The sequence below is a fragment of the Heterodontus francisci genome, chromosome 16, assembly GCF_036365525.1.
Source record: "Heterodontus francisci isolate sHetFra1 chromosome 16, sHetFra1.hap1, whole genome shotgun sequence".
Classification (NCBI taxonomy): Eukaryota; Metazoa; Chordata; class Chondrichthyes; order Heterodontiformes; family Heterodontidae; genus Heterodontus; species Heterodontus francisci.
The window spans coordinates 12,971,843-12,989,063 of record NC_090386.1 but is presented as its reverse complement, the minus strand read 5'-3'; positions in this window follow the sequence as shown (position 1 = coordinate 12,989,063).

The following is a 17,221-nucleotide window of genomic DNA, read 5'->3' as shown; positions in this document are numbered from 1 at the left end:
CTGGAAACTGGGCAGTCAGTTATCCCGGAAACAGGGCAGTCAGTTATCCCGGAAACAGGGCAGTCAGTTACCCTGGAAACAGGGAAGTCAGTTACCCCGGAAACTGGGCAGTCAGTTACCCCGGAAACAGGGTGATCAGTTACCCCGGAAACAGGGCAGTCAGTTATCCCGGAAACAGGGCAGTTCGTTATCCCGGAAACAGGGTGATAATTTACCCTGGAAACTGGACAGTCAGTTACCCTGGAAACAGGGCGGTCAGTTACCCTGGAAACAGGGCAGTCAATTATCCTGGAAACAGGGTGATCAGTTACACTGGAAGGTAGGCTGTCAGTTACCCTGGAAACAGGGCAGTCAGTTACCCTGGAAACTGGGCAGTCAGTTACCCCGGAAACAGGGCAGTTCGTTACCCTGGAAACTGGGCAGTCAGTTACCCTGGAAACTGAGCAGTCAGTTCCCCCGGAAACAGGGCGGTCAGTTGCCCTGGAAACAGGGCAGTCAGTTACCCCGGAAACATGGTGATCCGTTGCACTGGAAACAGGGAGATCAGTTACCCTGGAAACAGGGCAGTCAGTTACCCCGGAAACAGGGCAGTCAGTTACACCGGAAACAGGGCAGTCAGTTATCCCGGAAACAGGGCAGTCAGTTATCCCGGAAACAGGGTGATCAGTTACCCTGGAAACAGGGCAGTCAGTTACCCCGGAAACTGGGCAGTCAGTTACCCTGGAAACAGGGCAGTCAGTCACCCTGGAAACTGGTTAGTCAGTTACCCCGGAAACAGGGTGATCTGTTACCCCGGAAACAGGGCAGTCAGTTCCCCTGGGAACAGGGCAGTCAGTTACCCTGGAAACAGGGCAGTCAGGTAACCTGTAAATAGGTAGGTCAGTTATCCTGGAAACAGGGCGGTCAGTAACCCCGGAAACAGGGAGATCAGTTACCCCGGAAATAGGGCAGTCAGTTACCCTGGAAACAGGGGAGTCAGTTATCCTGGAAACAGGGTGGTCAGTGACCCTGGAAACAGGGTGGTCAGTTACCCTGGAAACAGGGTGATCAGTTATCCTGGAAACAGGGTGGTCAGTTACCCCGGAAACAGGGCAGTCAGTTACCCCGGAAACAGGGTGATCAGTTATCCTGGAAACAGGGCAGTCAGTTAGCCTGGAAACAGGGCAGTCAGTTACCCCGGAAGCAGGGCAGTCAGTTACCCTGGAAACAGGGCAGTCAGTTATCTTGGAAACAGGGCAGTCAGTTATCCCGGAAACAGGGTGATCTGTTACCCTGGAAACAGGTTCTTCAGTTACTCTGGAAACTGGAAAGTCAGTTACCCTGGAAACAGGGCAGTCAGTTATCCCGGAAACAGGGTTATCAGTTACCCTGGAAACAGGGCGGTCAGTTATCCCGGAAAGAGGGCAGTCAGTTACCCTGGAAACAGGGAAGTCAGTTACCCCGGAAACTGGGCAGTCAGTTACCCCGGAAACAGGGTGATCAGTTACCCCGGAAACAGGGCAGTCAGTTACCCTGGAAAAAGGGCAGTCAGTTAACCTGGAAATAGGCAGGTCAGTTATCCTGGAAACAGGGCGGTCAGTAACCCCGGAAACAGGGAGATCAGTTACCCCGGAAACAGGGCAGTCAGTTACCCCGGAAACAGGGCAGTCATTAACCCTGGAAACAGATCACTCAGTTACCCCGGAAACAGGGTGATCAGTTATCCTGGAAACAGGGCGGTCAGTTACCCCGCAAACAGGGCAGTTTTTTACCCTGGAAACAGGGCACACAGTTATCCCTGAAACAGGGCGGTCAGTTACCCTAGAAACAGGGCCGTCATTTACCCCGGAAACAGGGTGATCCGTTAGCCCGGAAACAGGGTGAACAGTTACCCTGGAAACTGGGCAGTCTGTTACCCCGGAAACAGGGCGGTCAGTTGCCCTGGAAATAGGGTGATCCGTTGCACTGGAAACAGGGAGATCAGTTACCTTGGAAACAGGGCAGTCAGTTACCCCGGAAACAGGGTGATCAGTTACCCTGGAAACAGGGAGATCATTTACCCTGGAAACAGGGCAGTCAGATACCCGGAAACAGGGTGATCAGTTACCCCGGAAACAGGGAGATCAGTTACCCTGGAAACAGGGCTTTCAGTTATCCTGGAAACAGGGTGGTCAGTGACCCTGGAAAAAGGGTGGTCAGTTATCCAGGAAGCAGGGCGGTCAGTTACCCCGGGAACAGGGCTGTCAGTTATCCCGGAAACAGGGCAGTCAGTTATCCCGGAAACAGGGTGATCAGTTATCCTGGAAACAGGGCAGTCAGTTACCCTGGAAACAGGGCAGTCAGTTACCCCGGAAACAGGGCAGTCAGTTACCCTGGAAACAGGGCAGTCAGTTATCCCGGAAACAGGGCAGTCAGTTATCCCGGAAACAGGGTGATCAGTTACCCTGGAAACAGGGCAGTCAGTTACCCCGGAAACAGGGCAGTCAGTTACCCTGGAAACAGGGCAGTCAGTTCTCCCGGAAACAGGGCAGTCAGTTATCCCGGAAACAGGGTGATAAGTTACCCTGGAAACTGGGCAGTCAGTTACCCTGGAAACAGGGCAGTCAGTTACCCCGGAAACAGGGCAGTCAGTTATCCCGGAAACAGGGCAGACAGTTACCCCGGAAACAGGGTGATCAGTTACCCCGGAAACAGGGCAGTCAGTTATCCCGGAAACAGGGCAGTCAGTTATCCTGGAAAAAGGGTGATCAGTTACCCTGGAAACTGGGCAGTCAGTTACCCTGGAAACAGGGCAGTCAGTTACCCCGGAAGCAGGGCAGTCAGTTACCCAGGAAACAGGGCAGTCAGTTAACCCGGAAACTGGGCAGTCAGTTACCCTGGAAACAGGGGAGTCACTTATCCCGGAAACAGGGTGATCAGTTACCCTGGAAACAGGGCAGTCAGTTATCCCGGAAACAGGGCAGTCAGTTATCCCGGAAAAAGGGTGATCAGTTACCCTGGAAACTGGGCAGTCAGTTCACCTGGAAACTGGGCAGTCAATTACCCAGGAGACAGGGCAGTCAGTTACCCCGGAAACTGGGCAGTCAGTTACCCTGGAAACAGGGCAGTCAGTCACCCTGGAAACTGGTTAGTCAGTTACCCCGGAAACAGTTGATCATTTACCCCGGAAACAGGGCAGTCAGTTCCCCTGGAAACAGGGCAGTCAGTTACCCTGGAAACAGGGCTGTCAGTTAACCTGGAAACAGGGCAGTCAGTTAACCTGGAAATAGGTAGGTCAGTTATCCTGGAAACAGGGCGGTCAGTAACCCCTAAAACAGGGAGATCAGTTACCCCGGAAACAGGGCAGTCAGTTAACCTGGAAACAGGGGAGTCAGTTATCCTGGAAACAGGGTGGTCAGTGATCCTGGAAACAGGGTGGTCAGTTACCCCGGAAACAGGGTGATCAGTTATCCTGGAAACAGGGCGGTCAGTTACCCCGGAAAAAGGGCAGTCAGTTAACCCGGAAACAGGGTGATCAATTATCCTGGAAACAGGGCAGTCAGTTAGCCTGGAAACAGGGCAGTCAGTTACCCCGGAAACAGGGAAGACAGTTACCCTGGAAACAGGGCAGTCAGTTATCTTGGAAACAGGGCAGTCAGTTATCCCGGAAACAGGGTGATCTGTTACCCTGGAAACAGGTTATTCAGTTACTCTGGAAACTGGGCAGTCAGTTACCCTGGAAACAGGGCAGTCAGTTATCCCGGAAACAGGGTTATCAGTTACCCTGGAAACAGGGCAGTCAGTTACCCCGGAAACAGGGAGATCAGTTACCCTGGAAATAGGGCTTTCAGTTATCCTGGAAACAGGGTGGTCAGTGACCCTGGAAACAGGGCGGTCAGTTACCCCGGAAGCAGGGCAGTCAGTTACCCTGGAAACAGGGCAGTCATTTCTCCCAGAAACAGGGCAGTCAGTTCTCCCGGAAACAGGGTGATCAGTTACCCTGGAAACAGGGCAGTCAGTTACCCCGGAAACAGGGCAGTCAGTTACCCTGGAAACTGGGCAGTCAGTTATCCCGGAAACAGGGCAGACAGTTATCCCGGAAACAGGGTGATCAGTTACACTGGAAACAGGGCAGTCAGTTATCCCGGAAACAGGGCAGTCAGTTATCCCGGAAAAAGGGTGATCAGTTACCCTGGAAACTGGGCAGTCAGTTACCCTGGAAACAGGGCAGTCAGTTACCCCGGAAGCAGGGCAGACAGTTACGCAGGAAACAGGGCAGACAGTTAACCCGGAAACTGGGCAGTCAGTTACCCTGGAAACAGGGCAGTCAGTCACCCTGGAAACTGGTTAGACAGTTACCCCGGAAACAGGGTGATCAGTTACCCCGGAGACAGGGCAGTCAGTAATCCCGGAAACAGGGCAGTCAGTTATCACGGAAAAAGGGTGATCAGTTACCCTGGAAACTGGGCAGTCAGTTACCCTTGAAACAGGGCAGTCAGTTACCCCGGAAGCAAGGCAGTCAGTTACTCAGGAAACAGGGCAGTCAGTTACCCCGGAAACTGGGCAGTCAGTTACCCTGGAAACAGGGGAGTCAGTTATCCCGGAAACAGGGTGATCAGTTACCCTGGAAACAGGGCAGTCAGTTATCCCGGAAACAGGGCAGTCAGTTATCCCGGAAACAGGGCAGTCAGTTATCACGGAAAAAGGGTGATCAGTTACCCTGGAAACTGGGCAGTCAGTTACCCTTGAAACAGGGCAGTCAGTTACCCCGGAAGCAAGGCAGTCAGTTACTCAGGAAACAGGGCAGTCAGTTACCCCGGAAACTGGGCAGTCAGTTACCCTGGAAACAGGGGAGTCAGTTATCCCGGAAACAGGGTGATCAGTTACCCTGGAAACAGGGCAGTCAGTTATCCCGGAAACAGGGCAGTCAGTTATCCCGGAAAAAGGGTGATCAGTTACCCTGGAAACTGGGCAGTCAGTTACCCTTGAAACAGGGCAGTCAGTTACCCCGGAAGCAAGGCAGTCAGTTACTCAGGAAACAGGGCAGTCAGTTACCCCGGAAACTGGGCAGTCAGTTACCCTGGAAACAGGGGAGTCAGTTATCCCGGAAACAGGGTGATCAGTTACCCTGGAAACAGGGCAGTCAGTTATCCCGGAAACAGGGCAGTCAGTTATCCCGGAAAAAGGGTGATCAGTTACCCTGGAAACTGGGCAGTCAGTTAACCTGGAAACTGGGAAGTCAATTACCCAGGAAACAGGGCAGTCAGTTACCCCGGAAACTGGGCAGTCAGTTACCCTGGAAACAGGGCAGTCAGTCACCCTGGAAACTGGTTAGTCAGTTACCCCGGAAACAGGGTGATCATTTACCCCGGAAACAGGGCAGTCAGTTCCACTGGAAACAGGGCAGTCAGTTACCCTGGAAACAGGGCTGTCAGTTAACCTGGAAACAGGGCAGTCAGTTATCCTGGAAACAGGGCGGTCAGTTACCCCGGAAACAGGGCAGTCAGTTACCCTGGAAACAGGGGAGTCAGTTATCCCGGAAACAGGGTGATCAGTTATCCTGGAAACATGGCAGTCAGTTAGCCAGGAAATAGGGCAGTCAGTTACCCCGGAAACAGGGCAGTCAGTTACCCTGGAAACAGGGCAGTCAGTTATCCCGGAAACAGGGCAGTCAGTTACCCTGGAAACAGGGCAGTCAGTTATCCCGGAAACAGGGCAGTCAGTTACCCTGGAAACAGGGTATTCAGTTACTCTGGAAACTGGGCTGTCAGTTACCCTGGAAACAGGGCAGTCAGTTACCCCGGAAACAGGGCAGTCAGTTAACCTGGAAACAGGGCGGTCAGTTATCCAGTAAACAGGGCAGTCAGTTATCCCGGAAACAGGGCAGTCAGTTATCCTGGAAACAGGGCAGTCAGTTACCCCGGAAATAGGGCTGTCAGTTATCCTGGAAACAGGGCGGTCAGTTACCCCGGAAACATGGAGATCTGTTGCCCCGGAAACAGGGCAGTCAGTTACCCTGGAAACTGGGCAGTCAGTTACCCTGGAAACAGGATGGTCAGTTACACTGGAAACAGGGTGATCAGTTATCCTGGAAACAGGGCGGTCAGTTACCCCGGAAACAGGGCAGTCAGTTACCCCAGAAACAGGGCTGTCAGTAACCCTGGAAACAGATTAGTCAGTTACCCCGGAAACAGGGTGGTCAGTTACCCCGGAAACAGAGTGATCAGTTACCCCGGAAACAGAGTGATCAGTTATCCTGGAAACAGGGCAGTCAGTTACCCCGGAAACAGGGCAGTCAGTTACCCTGGAAACAGGGCAGTCAGTTACCCTGGAAACAGGGGAGTCAGTTATCCTGGAAACAGGGTGGTCAGTGACCCTGGAAACAGGGTGGTCAGTTACCCCGGAAACAGGGTGATCAGTTATCCTGGAAACAGGGCGGTCAGTTACCCCGGAAACAGGGCAGTCAGTTACACCGGAAACAGGGTGATCAGTTATCCTGGAAACAGGGCAGTCAGTTAGCCTGGAAACAGGGCAGTCAGTTACCCCGGAAACAGGGTTATCAGTTACCCTGGAAACAGGGAAGTCAGTTACCCCGGAAGCAGGGCAGTCAGTTACCCAGGAAACAGGACAGTCAGTTACCCCGGAAACTGGGCAGTCAGTTACCCTGGAAACAGGGCAGTCAGTCACCCTGGAAACTGGTTAGTCAGTTACCCCGGAAACAGGGTGATCTGTTACCCCGGAAACAGGGCAGTCAGTTCCCCTGGAAACAGGGCAGTCAGTTACCCTGGAAACAGGGCAGTCAGTTAACCTGGAAATAGGTAGGTCAGTTATCCTGGAAACAGGGCGGTCAGTAACCCCGGAAACAGGGAGATCAGTTACCCCGGAAACAGGGCAGTCAGTTACCCTGGAAACACGGGAGTCACTTATCCTGGAAACAGGGTGGTCAGTGACCCTGGAAACAGGGTGGTCAGTTACCCCGGAAACAGGGTGATCAGTTATCCTGGAAACAGGGCGGTCAGTTACCCCGGAAACAGGGCAGTCAGTTACCCCGGAAAAAGGGTGATCAGTTATCCTGGAAACAGGGCAGTCAGTTATCCCGGAAACAGGGCAGTCAGTTACCCTGGAAACAGGGAAGTCAGTTACCCCGGAAACTGGGCAGTCAGTTACCCCGGAAACAGGGTGATCAGTTACCCCGGAAACAGGGCAGTCAGTTATCCCGGAAACAGGGCAGTTAGTTATACCGGAAACAGGGTGATAATTTACCCTGGAAACTGGACAGTCAGTTACCCTGGAAACAGGGCGGTCAGTTACCCTGGAAACAGGGCAGTCAATTATCCTGGAAACAGGGTGATCAGTTACACTGGAAGGTAGGCTGTCAGTTACCCTGGAAACAGGGCAGTCAGTTACCCTGGAAACTGGGCAGTCAGTTACCCCGGAAACAGGGCAGTTCGTTACCCTGGAAACTGGGCAGTCAGTTACCCTGGAAACTGGGCAGTCAGTTCTCCCGGAAACAGGGCGGTCAGTTGCCCTGGAAACAGGGCAGTCAGTTACCCCGGAAACATGGTGATTCGTTGCACTGGAAACAGGGAGATCAGTTACCCTGGAAACAGGGCAGTCAGTTACCCCGGAAACAGGGCAGTCAGTTACACCGGAAACAGGGCAGTCAGTTATCCCGGAAACAGGGCAGTCAGTTATCCCGGAAACAGGGTGATCAGTTACCCTGGAAACAGGGCAGTCAGTTACCCCGGAAACTGGGCAGTCAGTTACCCTGGAAACAGGGCAGTCAGTCACCCTGGAAACTGGTTAGTCAGTTACCCCGGAAACAGGGTGATCTGTTACCCCGGAAACAGGGCAGTCAGTTCCCCTGGGAACAGGGCAGTCAGTTACCCTGGAAACAGGGCAGTCAGGTAACCTGTAAATAGGTAGGTCAGTTATCCTGGAAACAGGGCGGTCAGTAACCCCGGAAACAGGGAGATCAGTTACCCCGGAAACAGGGCAGTCAGTTACCCTGGAAACAGGGGAGTCAGTTATCCTGGAAACAGGGTGGTCAGTGACCCTGGAAACAGGGTGGTCAGTTACCCCGGAAACAGGGTGATCAGTTATCCTGGAAACAGGGTGGTCAGTTACCCCGGAAACAGGGCAGTCAGTTACCCCGGAAACAGGGTGATCAGTTATCCTGGAAACAGGGCAGTCAGTTAGCCTGGAAACAGGGCAGTCAGTTACCCCGGAAGCAGGGCAGTTAGTTACCCTGGAAACAGGGCAGTCAGTTATCTTGGAAACAGGGCAGTCAGTTATCCCGGAAACAGGGTGATCTGTTACCCTGGAAACAGGTTCTTCAGTTACTCTGGAAACAGGACAGTCAGTTACCCTGGAAAAAGGGCAGTCAGTTATCCCGGAAACAGGGTTATCAGTTACCCTGGAAACAGGGCGGTCAGTTATCCCGGAAACAGGGCAGTCAGTTACCCTGGAAACAGGGAAGTCAGTTACCCCGGAAACTGGGCAGTCAGTTACCCCGGAAACAGGGTGATCATTTACCCCGGAAACAGGGCAGTCAGTTATCCCGGAAACAGGGCAGTTAGTTATCCCGGAAACAGGGTGATAATTTACCCTGGAAACTGGGCAGTCAGTTACCCTGGAAACAGGGCGGTCAGTTACCCTGGAAACAGGGCAGTCAATTATCCTGGAAACAGGGTGATCAGTTGCACTGGAAGGTGGGCTGTCAGATTCCCTGGAAACAGAGCAGTCAGTTACCCGGAAACAGGGCAGTTAGTTACCCTGGAAACTGGGCAGTCAGTTACCCTGGAAACTGGGCAGTCAGTTCCCCCGGAAACAGGGCGGTCAGTTGCCCTGGAAACAGGGCAGTCAGTTACCCCGGAAACATGGTGATCCGTTGCACTGGAAACAGGGAGATCAGTTACCCTGGAAACAGGGCAGTCAGTTACCCCGGAAACAGGGCAGTCAGTTACCCTGAAACAGGGTGATCAGTTACCCCGGAAACAGGGAGATCAGTTACCCTGGAAATAGGGCTTTCAGTTATGCTGGAAACAGGGTGGTCAGTGACCCTGGAAACAGGGCGGTCAGTTACCCCGGAAGCAGGGCAGTCAGTTACCCTGGAAACAGGGCAGTCATTTCTCCCAGAAACAGGGCAGTCAGTTCTCCCGGAAACAGGGTGATCAGTTACCCTGGAAACTGGGCAGTCAGTTACCCTGGAAACAGGGCAGTCAGTTACCCCGGAAACAGGGCAGTCAGTTACCCTGGAAACTGGGCTGTCAGTTATCCCGGAAACAGGGCAGACAGTTATCCCGGAAACAGGGTGATCAGTTACCCTGGAAACAGGGCAGTCAGTTATCCCGGAAACAGGGCAGTCAGTTATCCCGGAAAAAGGGTGATCAGTTACCCTGGAAACTGGGCAGTCAGTTACCCTGGAAACAGGGCAGTCAGTCACCCTGGAAACTGGTTAGACAGTTCACCCGGAAACAGGGTGATCTGTTACCCCGGAAACAGGGCAGTCAGTTCCCCTGGAAACAGGGCAGTCAGTTACCCTGGAAAAAGGGCAGTCAGTTAACCTGGAAATAGGCAGGTCAGTTATCCTGGAAACAGGGCGGTCAGTAACCCCGGAAACAGGGAGATCAGTTACCCCGGAAACAGGGCAGTCAGTTACCCCGGAAACAGGGCAGTCATTAACCCTGGAAACAGATCACTCAGTTACCCCGGAAACAGGGTGATCAGTTATCCTGGAAACAGGGCGGTCAGTTACCCCGCAAACAGGGCAGTTTTTTACCCTGGAAACAGGGCACACAGTTATCCCTGAAACAGGGCGGTCAGTTACAGTGGAAACAGGGCCGTCATTTACCCCGGAAACAGGGTGATCCGTTAGCCCGGAAACAGGGTGAACAGTTACCCTGGAAACTGGGCAGTCTGTTACCCCGGAAACAGGGCGGTCAGTTGCCCTGGAAATAGGGTGATCCGTTGCACTGGAAACAGGGAGATCAGTTACCTTGGAAACAGGGCAGTCAGATACCCGGAAACAGGGTGATCAGTTACCCCGGAAACAGGGAGATCAGTTACCCTGGAAACAGGGCTTTCAGTTATCCTGGAAACAGGGTGGTCAGTGACCCTGGAAAAAGGGTGGTCAGTTATCCAGGAAGCAGGGCGGTCAGTTACCCCGGGAACAGGGCTGTCAGTTATCCCGGAAACAGGGCAGTCAGTTATCCCGGAAACAGGGTGATCAGTTATCCTGGAAACAGGGCAGTCAGTTACCCTGGAAACAGGGCAGTCAGTTACCCCGGAAACAGGGCAGTCAGTTACCCTGGAAACAGGGCAGTCAGTTATCCCGGAAACAGGGCAGTCAGTTATCCCGGAAACAGGGTGATCAGTTACCCTGGAAACAGGGCAGTCAGTTACCCCGGAAACAGGGCAGTCAGTTACCCTGGAAACAGGGCAGTCAGTTCTCCCGGAAACAGGGCAGTCAGTTATCCCGGAAACAGGGTGATAAGTTACCCTGGAAACTGGGCAGTCAGTTACCCTGGAAACAGGGCAGTCAGTTACCCCGGAAACAGGGCAGTCAGTTATCCCGGAAACAGGGCAGACAGTTACCCCGGAAACAGGGTGATCAGTTACCCCGGAAACAGGGCAGTCAGTTATCCCGGAAACAGGGCAGTCAGTTATCCCGGAAAAAGGGTGATCAGTTACCCTGGAAACTGGGCAGTCAGTTACCCTGGAAACAGGGCAGTCAGTTACCCCGGAAGCAGGGCAGTCAGTTACCCAGGAAACAGGGCAGTCAGTTAACCCGGAAACTGGGCAGTCAGTTACCCTGGAAACAGGGGAGTCACTTATCCCGGAAACAGGGTGATCAGTTACCCTGGAAACAGGGCAGTCAGTTATCCCGGAAACAGGGCAGTCAGTTATCCCGGAAAAAGGGTGATCAGTTACCCTGGAAACTGGGCAGTCAGTTAACCTGGAAACTGGGCAGTCAATTACCCAGGAGACAGGGCAGTCAGTTACCCCGGAAACAGGTGATCATTTACCCCGGAAACAGGGCAGTCAGTTCCCCTGGAAACAGGGCAGTCAGTTACCCTGGAAACAGGGCTGTCAGTTAACCTGGAAACAGGGCAGTCAGTTAACCTGGAAATAGGTAGGTCAGTTATCCTGGAAACAGGGCGGTCAGTAACCCCTAAAACAGGGAGATCAGTTACCCCGGAAACAGGGCAGTCAGTTAACCTGGAAACAGGGGAGTCAGTTATCCTGGAAACAGGGTGGTCAGTGATCCTGGAAACAGGGTGGTCAGTTACCCCGGAAACAGGGTGATCAGTTATCCTGGAAACAGGGCAGTCAGTTAACCCGGAAACAGGGTGATCAATTATCCTGGAAACAGGGCAGTCAGTTAGCCTGGAAACAGGGCAGTCAGTTACCCCGGAAACAGGGAAGACAGTTACCCTGGAAACAGGGCAGTCAGTTATCTTGGAAACAGGGCAGTCAGTTATCCCGGAAACAGGGTGATCTGTTACCCTGGAAACAGGTTCTTCAGTTACTCTGGAAACTGGGCAGTCAGTTACCCTGGAAACAGGGCAGTCAGTTATCCCGGAAACAGGGTTATCAGTTACCCTGGAAACAGGGCAGTCAGTTATCCCGGAAACAGGGCAGTCAGTTACCCTGGAAACAGGGAAGTCAGTTACCCCGGAAACAGGGCAGTCAGTTACCCCGGAAACAGGGTGATCAGTTACCCCGGAAACAGGGCAGTCAGTTATCCCGGAAACAGGGCAGTTAGTTATCCCGGAAACAGGGTGATAATTTACCCTGGAAACTGGGCAGTCAGTTACCCTGGAAACAGGGCGGTCAGTTACCCTGGAAACAGGGCAGTCAATTATCCTGGAAACAGGGTGATCAGTTACACTGGAAGGTGGGCTGTCAGTTACCCTGGAAACAGAGCAGTCAGTTCCCCTGGAAACTGGGCAGTCAGTTACCCCGGAAACAGGGCAGTTAGTTACCCTGGAAACTGGGCAGTCAGTTACCCTGGAAACTGGGCAGTCAGTTCCCCCGGAAACAGGGCGGTCAGTTGCCCCGGAAACAGGGCAGTCAGTTACCCCGGAAACAGGGTGATCAGTTACCCCGGAAACAGGGCAGTCAGTTATCCCGGAAACAGGGCAGTTAGTTATCCCGGAAACAGGGTGATAATTTACCCTGGAAACTGGGCAGTCAGTTACCCTGGAAACAGGGCGGTCAGTTACCCTGGAAACAGGGCAGTCAATTATCCTGGAAACAGGGTGATCAGTTACACTGGAAGGTGGGCTGTCAGTTACCCTGGAAACAGAGCAGTCAGTTCCCCTGGAAACTGGGCAGTCAGTTACCCCGGAAACAGGGCAGTTAGTTACCCCGGAAGCAGGGCAGACAGTTACCCTGGAAACAGGGCAGTCAGTTACCCCGGAAACAGGGCAGTCAGTTACCCGGAAACAGGGTGATCAGTTACCCCGGAAACAGGGAGATCAGTTACCCTGGAAATAGGGCTTTCAGTTATCCTGGAAACAGGGTGGTCAGTGACCCTGGAAACAGGGCGGTCAGTTACCCCGGAAGCAGGGCAGTCAGTTACCCTGGAAACAGGGCAGTCATTTCTCCCAGAAACAGGGCAGTCAGTTCTCCCGGAAACAGGGTGATCAGTTACCCTGGAAACAGGGCAGTCAGTTACCCCGGAAACAGGGCAGTCAGTTACCCTGGAAACTGGGCAGTCAGTTATCCCGGAAACAGGGCAGACAGTTATCCCGGAAACAGGGTGATCAGTTACACTGGAAACAGGGCAGTCAGTTATCCCGGAAACAGGGCAGTCAGTTATCCCGGAAAAAGGGTGATCAGTTACCCTGGAAACTGGGCAGTCAGTTACCCTGGAAACAGGGCAGTCAGTTACCCCGGAAGCAGGGCAGACAGTTACGCAGGAAACAGGGCAGACAGTTAACCCGGAAACTGGGCAGTCAGTTACCCTGGAAACAGGGCAGTCAGTCACCCTGGAAACTGGTTAGACAGTTACCCCGGAAACAGGGTGATCAGTTACCCCGGAAACAGGGCAGTCAGTAATCCCGGAAACAGGGCTGTCAGTTATCACGGAAAAAGGGTGATCAGTTACCCTGGAAACTGGGCAGTCAGTTACCCTGGAAACAGGGCAGTCAGTTACCCCGGAAGCAAGGCAGTCAGTTACTCAGGAAACAGGGCAGTCAGTTACCCCGGAAACTGGGCAGTCAGTTACCCTGGAAACAGGGGAGTCAGTTATCCCGGAAACAGGGTGATCAGTTACCCTGGAAACAGGGCAGTCAGTTATCCCGGAAACAGGGCAGTCAGTTATCCCGGAAAAAGGGTGATCAGTTACCCTGGAAACTGGGCAGTCAGTTAACCTGGAAACTGGGCAGTCAATTACCCAGGAAACAGGGCAGTCAGTTACCCCGGAAACTGGGCAGTCAGTTACCCTGGAAACAGGGCAGTCAGTCACCCTGGAAACTGGTTAGTCAGTTACCCCGGAAACAGGGTGATCATTTACCCCGGAAACAGGGCAGTCAGTTCCACTGGAAACAGGGCAGTCAGTTACCCTGGAAACAGGGCTGTCAGTTAACCTGGAAACAGGGCAGTCAGTTATCCTGGAAACAGGGCGGTCAGTTACCCCGGAAACAGGGCAGTCAGTTACCCTGGAAACAGGGGAGTCAGTTATCCCGGAAACAGGGTGATCAGTTATCCTGGAAACAGGGCAGTCAGTTAGCCTGGAAACAGGGCAGTCAGTTACCCCGGAAACAGGGCAGTCAGTTACCCTGGAAACAGGGCAGTCAGTTATCCCGGAAACAGGGCAGTCAGTTACCCTGGAAACAGGGCAGTCAGTTATCCCGGAAACAGGGCAGTCAGTTACCCTGGAAACAGGGTATTCAGTTACTCTGGAAACTGGGCAGTCAGTTACCCTGGAAACAGGGCAGTCAGTTACCCCGGAAACAGGGCAGTCAGTTAACCTGGAAACAGGGCGGTCAGTTATCCAGTAAACAGGGCAGTCAGTTATCCCGGAAACAGGGCAGTCAGTTATCCTGGAAACAGGGCAGTCAGTTACCCCGGAAATAGGGCTGTCAGTTATCCTGGAAACAGGGCGGTCAGTTACCCCGGAAACAGGTAGATCTGTTGCCCCGGAAACAGGGCAGTCAGTTACCCTGGAAACTGGGCAGTCAGTTACCCTGGAAACAGGATGGTCAGTTACACTGGAAACAGGGTGATCAGTTATCCTGGAAACAGGGCGGTCAGTTACCCCGGAAACAGGGCAGTCAGTTACCCCAGAAACAGGGCTGTCAGTAACCCTGGAAACAGATTAGACAGTTACCCTGGAAACAGGGTGGTCAGTTACCCCGGAAACAGAGTGATCAGTTACCCCGGAAACAGAGTGATCAGTTATCCTGGAAACAGGGCAGTCAGTTACCCCGGAAACAGGGCAGTCAGTTACCCTGGAAACAGGGCAGTCAGTTACCCTGGAAACAGGGGAGTCAGTTATCCTGGAAACAGGGTGGTCAGTGACCCTGGAAACAGGGTGGTCAGTTACCCCGGAAACAGGGTGATCAGTTATCCTGGAAACAGGGCGGTCAGTTACCCCGGAAACAGGGCAGTCAGTTACACCGGAAACAGGGTGATCAGTTATCCTGGAAACAGGGCAGTCAGTTAGCCTGGAAACAGGGCAGTCAGTTACCCCGGAAACAGGGTTATCAGTTACCCTGGAAACAGGGAAGTCAGTTACCCCGGAAGCAGGGCAGTCAGTTACCCAGGAAACAGGACAGTCAGTTACCCCGGAAACTGGGCAGTCAGTTACCCTGGAAACAGGGCAGTCAGTCACCCTGGAAACTGGTTAGTCAGTTACCCCGGAAACAGGGTGATCTGTTACCCCGGAAACAGGGCAGTCAGTTCCCCTGGAAACAGGGCATTCAGTTACCCTGGAAACAGGGCAGTCAGTTAACCTGGAAATAGGTAGGTCAGTTATCCTGGAAACAGGGCGGTCAGTAACCCCGGAAACAGGGAGATCAGTTACCCCGGAAACAGGGCAGTCAGTTAGCCTGGAAACACGGGAGTCACTTATCCTGGAAACAGGGTGGTCAGTGACCCTGGAAACAGGGTGGTCAGTTACCCCGGAAACAGGGTGATCAGTTATCCTGGAAACAGGGCGGTCAGTTACCCCGGAAACAGGGCAGTCAGTTACCCCGGAAAAAGGGTGATCAGTTATCCTGGAAACAGGGCAGTCAGTTATCCCGGAAACAGGGCGGTCAGTTACCCCGGAAACAGGGCAGTCAGTTACCCTGGAAACAGGGGAGTCAGTTATCCCGGAAACAGGGTGATCAGTTATCCTGGAAACAGGGCAGTCAGTTAGCCTGGAAACAGGGCAGTCAGTTACCCCGGAAACAGGGCAGTCAGTTACTCTGGAAACAGGGCAGTCAGTTATCCCGGAAACAGGGCAGTCAGTTACCCTGGAAACAGGGCAGTCAGTTATCCCGGAAACAGGGCAGTCAGTTACCCTGGAAACAGGGTATTCAGTTACTCTGGAAACTGGGCAGTCAGTTACCCTGGAAACAGGGCAGTCAGTTACCCCGGAAACAGGGCAGTCAGTTAACCTGGAAACAGGGCGGTCAGTTATCCAGTAAACAGGGCAGTCAGTTATCCCGGAAACAGGGCAGTCAGTTATCCTGGAAAAAGGGCAGTCAGTTACCCCGGAAATAGGGCTGTCAGTTATCCTGGAAACAGGGCGGTCAGTTACCCCGGAAACAGGTAGATCTGTTGCCCCGGAAACAGGGCAGTCAGTTACCCTGGAAACTGGGCAGTCAGTTACCCTGGAAACAGGATGGTCAGTTACACTGGAAACAGGGTGATCAGTTATCCTGGAAACAGGGCGGTCAGTTACCCCGGAAACAGGGCAGTCAGTTACCCCAGAAACAGGGCTGTCAGTAACCCTGGAAACAGATTAGACAGTTACCCTGGAAACAGGGTGGTCAGTTACCCCGGAAACTGAGTGATCAGTTACCCCGGAAACAGAGTGATCAGTTATCCTGGAAACAGGGCAGTCAGTTACCCCGGAAACAGGGCAGTCAGTTACCCTGGAAACAGGGCAGTCAGTTACCCTGGAAACAGGGGAGTCAGTTATCCTGGAAACAGGGTGGTCAGTGACCCTGGAAACAGGGTGGTCAGTTACCCCGGAAACAGGGTGATCAGTTATCCTGGAAACAGGGCGGTCAGTTACCCCGGAAACAGGGCAGTCAGTTACACCGGAAACAGGGTGATCAGTTGTCCTGGAAACAGGGCAGTCAGTTAGCCTGGAAACAGGGCAGTCAGTTACCCCGGAAACAGGGTTATCAGTTACCCTGGAAACAGGGAAGTCAGTTACCCCGGAAGCAGGGCAGTCAGTTACCCAGGAAACAGGACAGTCAGTTACCCCGGAAACTGGGCAGTCAGTTACCCTGGAAACAGGGCAGTCAGTCACCCTGGAAACTGGTTAGTCAGTTACCCCGGAAACAGGGTGATCTGTTACCCCGGAAACAGGGCAGTCAGTTCCCCTGGAAACAGGGCAGTCAGTTACCCTGGAAACAGGGCAGTCAGTTAACCTGGAAATAGGTAGGTCAGTTATCCTGGAAACAGGGCGGTCAGTAACCCCGGAAACAGGGAGATCAGTTACCCCGGAAACAGGGCAGTCAGTTACCCTGGAAACACGGGAGTCACTTATCCTGGAAACAGGGTGGTCAGTGACCCTGGAAACAGGGTGGTCAGTTACCCCGGAAACAGGGTGATCAGTTATCCTGGAAACAGGGCGGTCAGTTACCCCGGAAACAGGGCAGTCAGTTACCCCGGAAAAAGGGTGATCAGTTATCCTGGAAACAGGGCAGTCAGTTATCCCGGAAACAGGGCAGTCAGTTACCCTGGAAACAGGGAAGTCAGTTACCCCGGAAACTGGGCAGTCAGTTACCCCGGAAACAGGGTGATCAGTTACCCCGGAAACAGGGCAGTCAGTTATCCCAGAAACAGGGCAGTTAGTTATCCCGGAAACAGGGTGATAATTTACCCTGGAAACTGGACAGTCAGTTACCCTGGAAACAGGGCGGTCAGTTACCCTGGAAACAGGGCGGTCAGTTACCCTGGAAACAGGGCAGTCAATTATCCTGGAAACAGGGTGATCAGTTACACTGGAAGGTGGGCTGTCAGTTACCCTGGAAACAGGGCAGTCAGTTACCCTGGAAACTGGGCAGTCAGTTACCCCGGAAACAGGGCAGTTCGT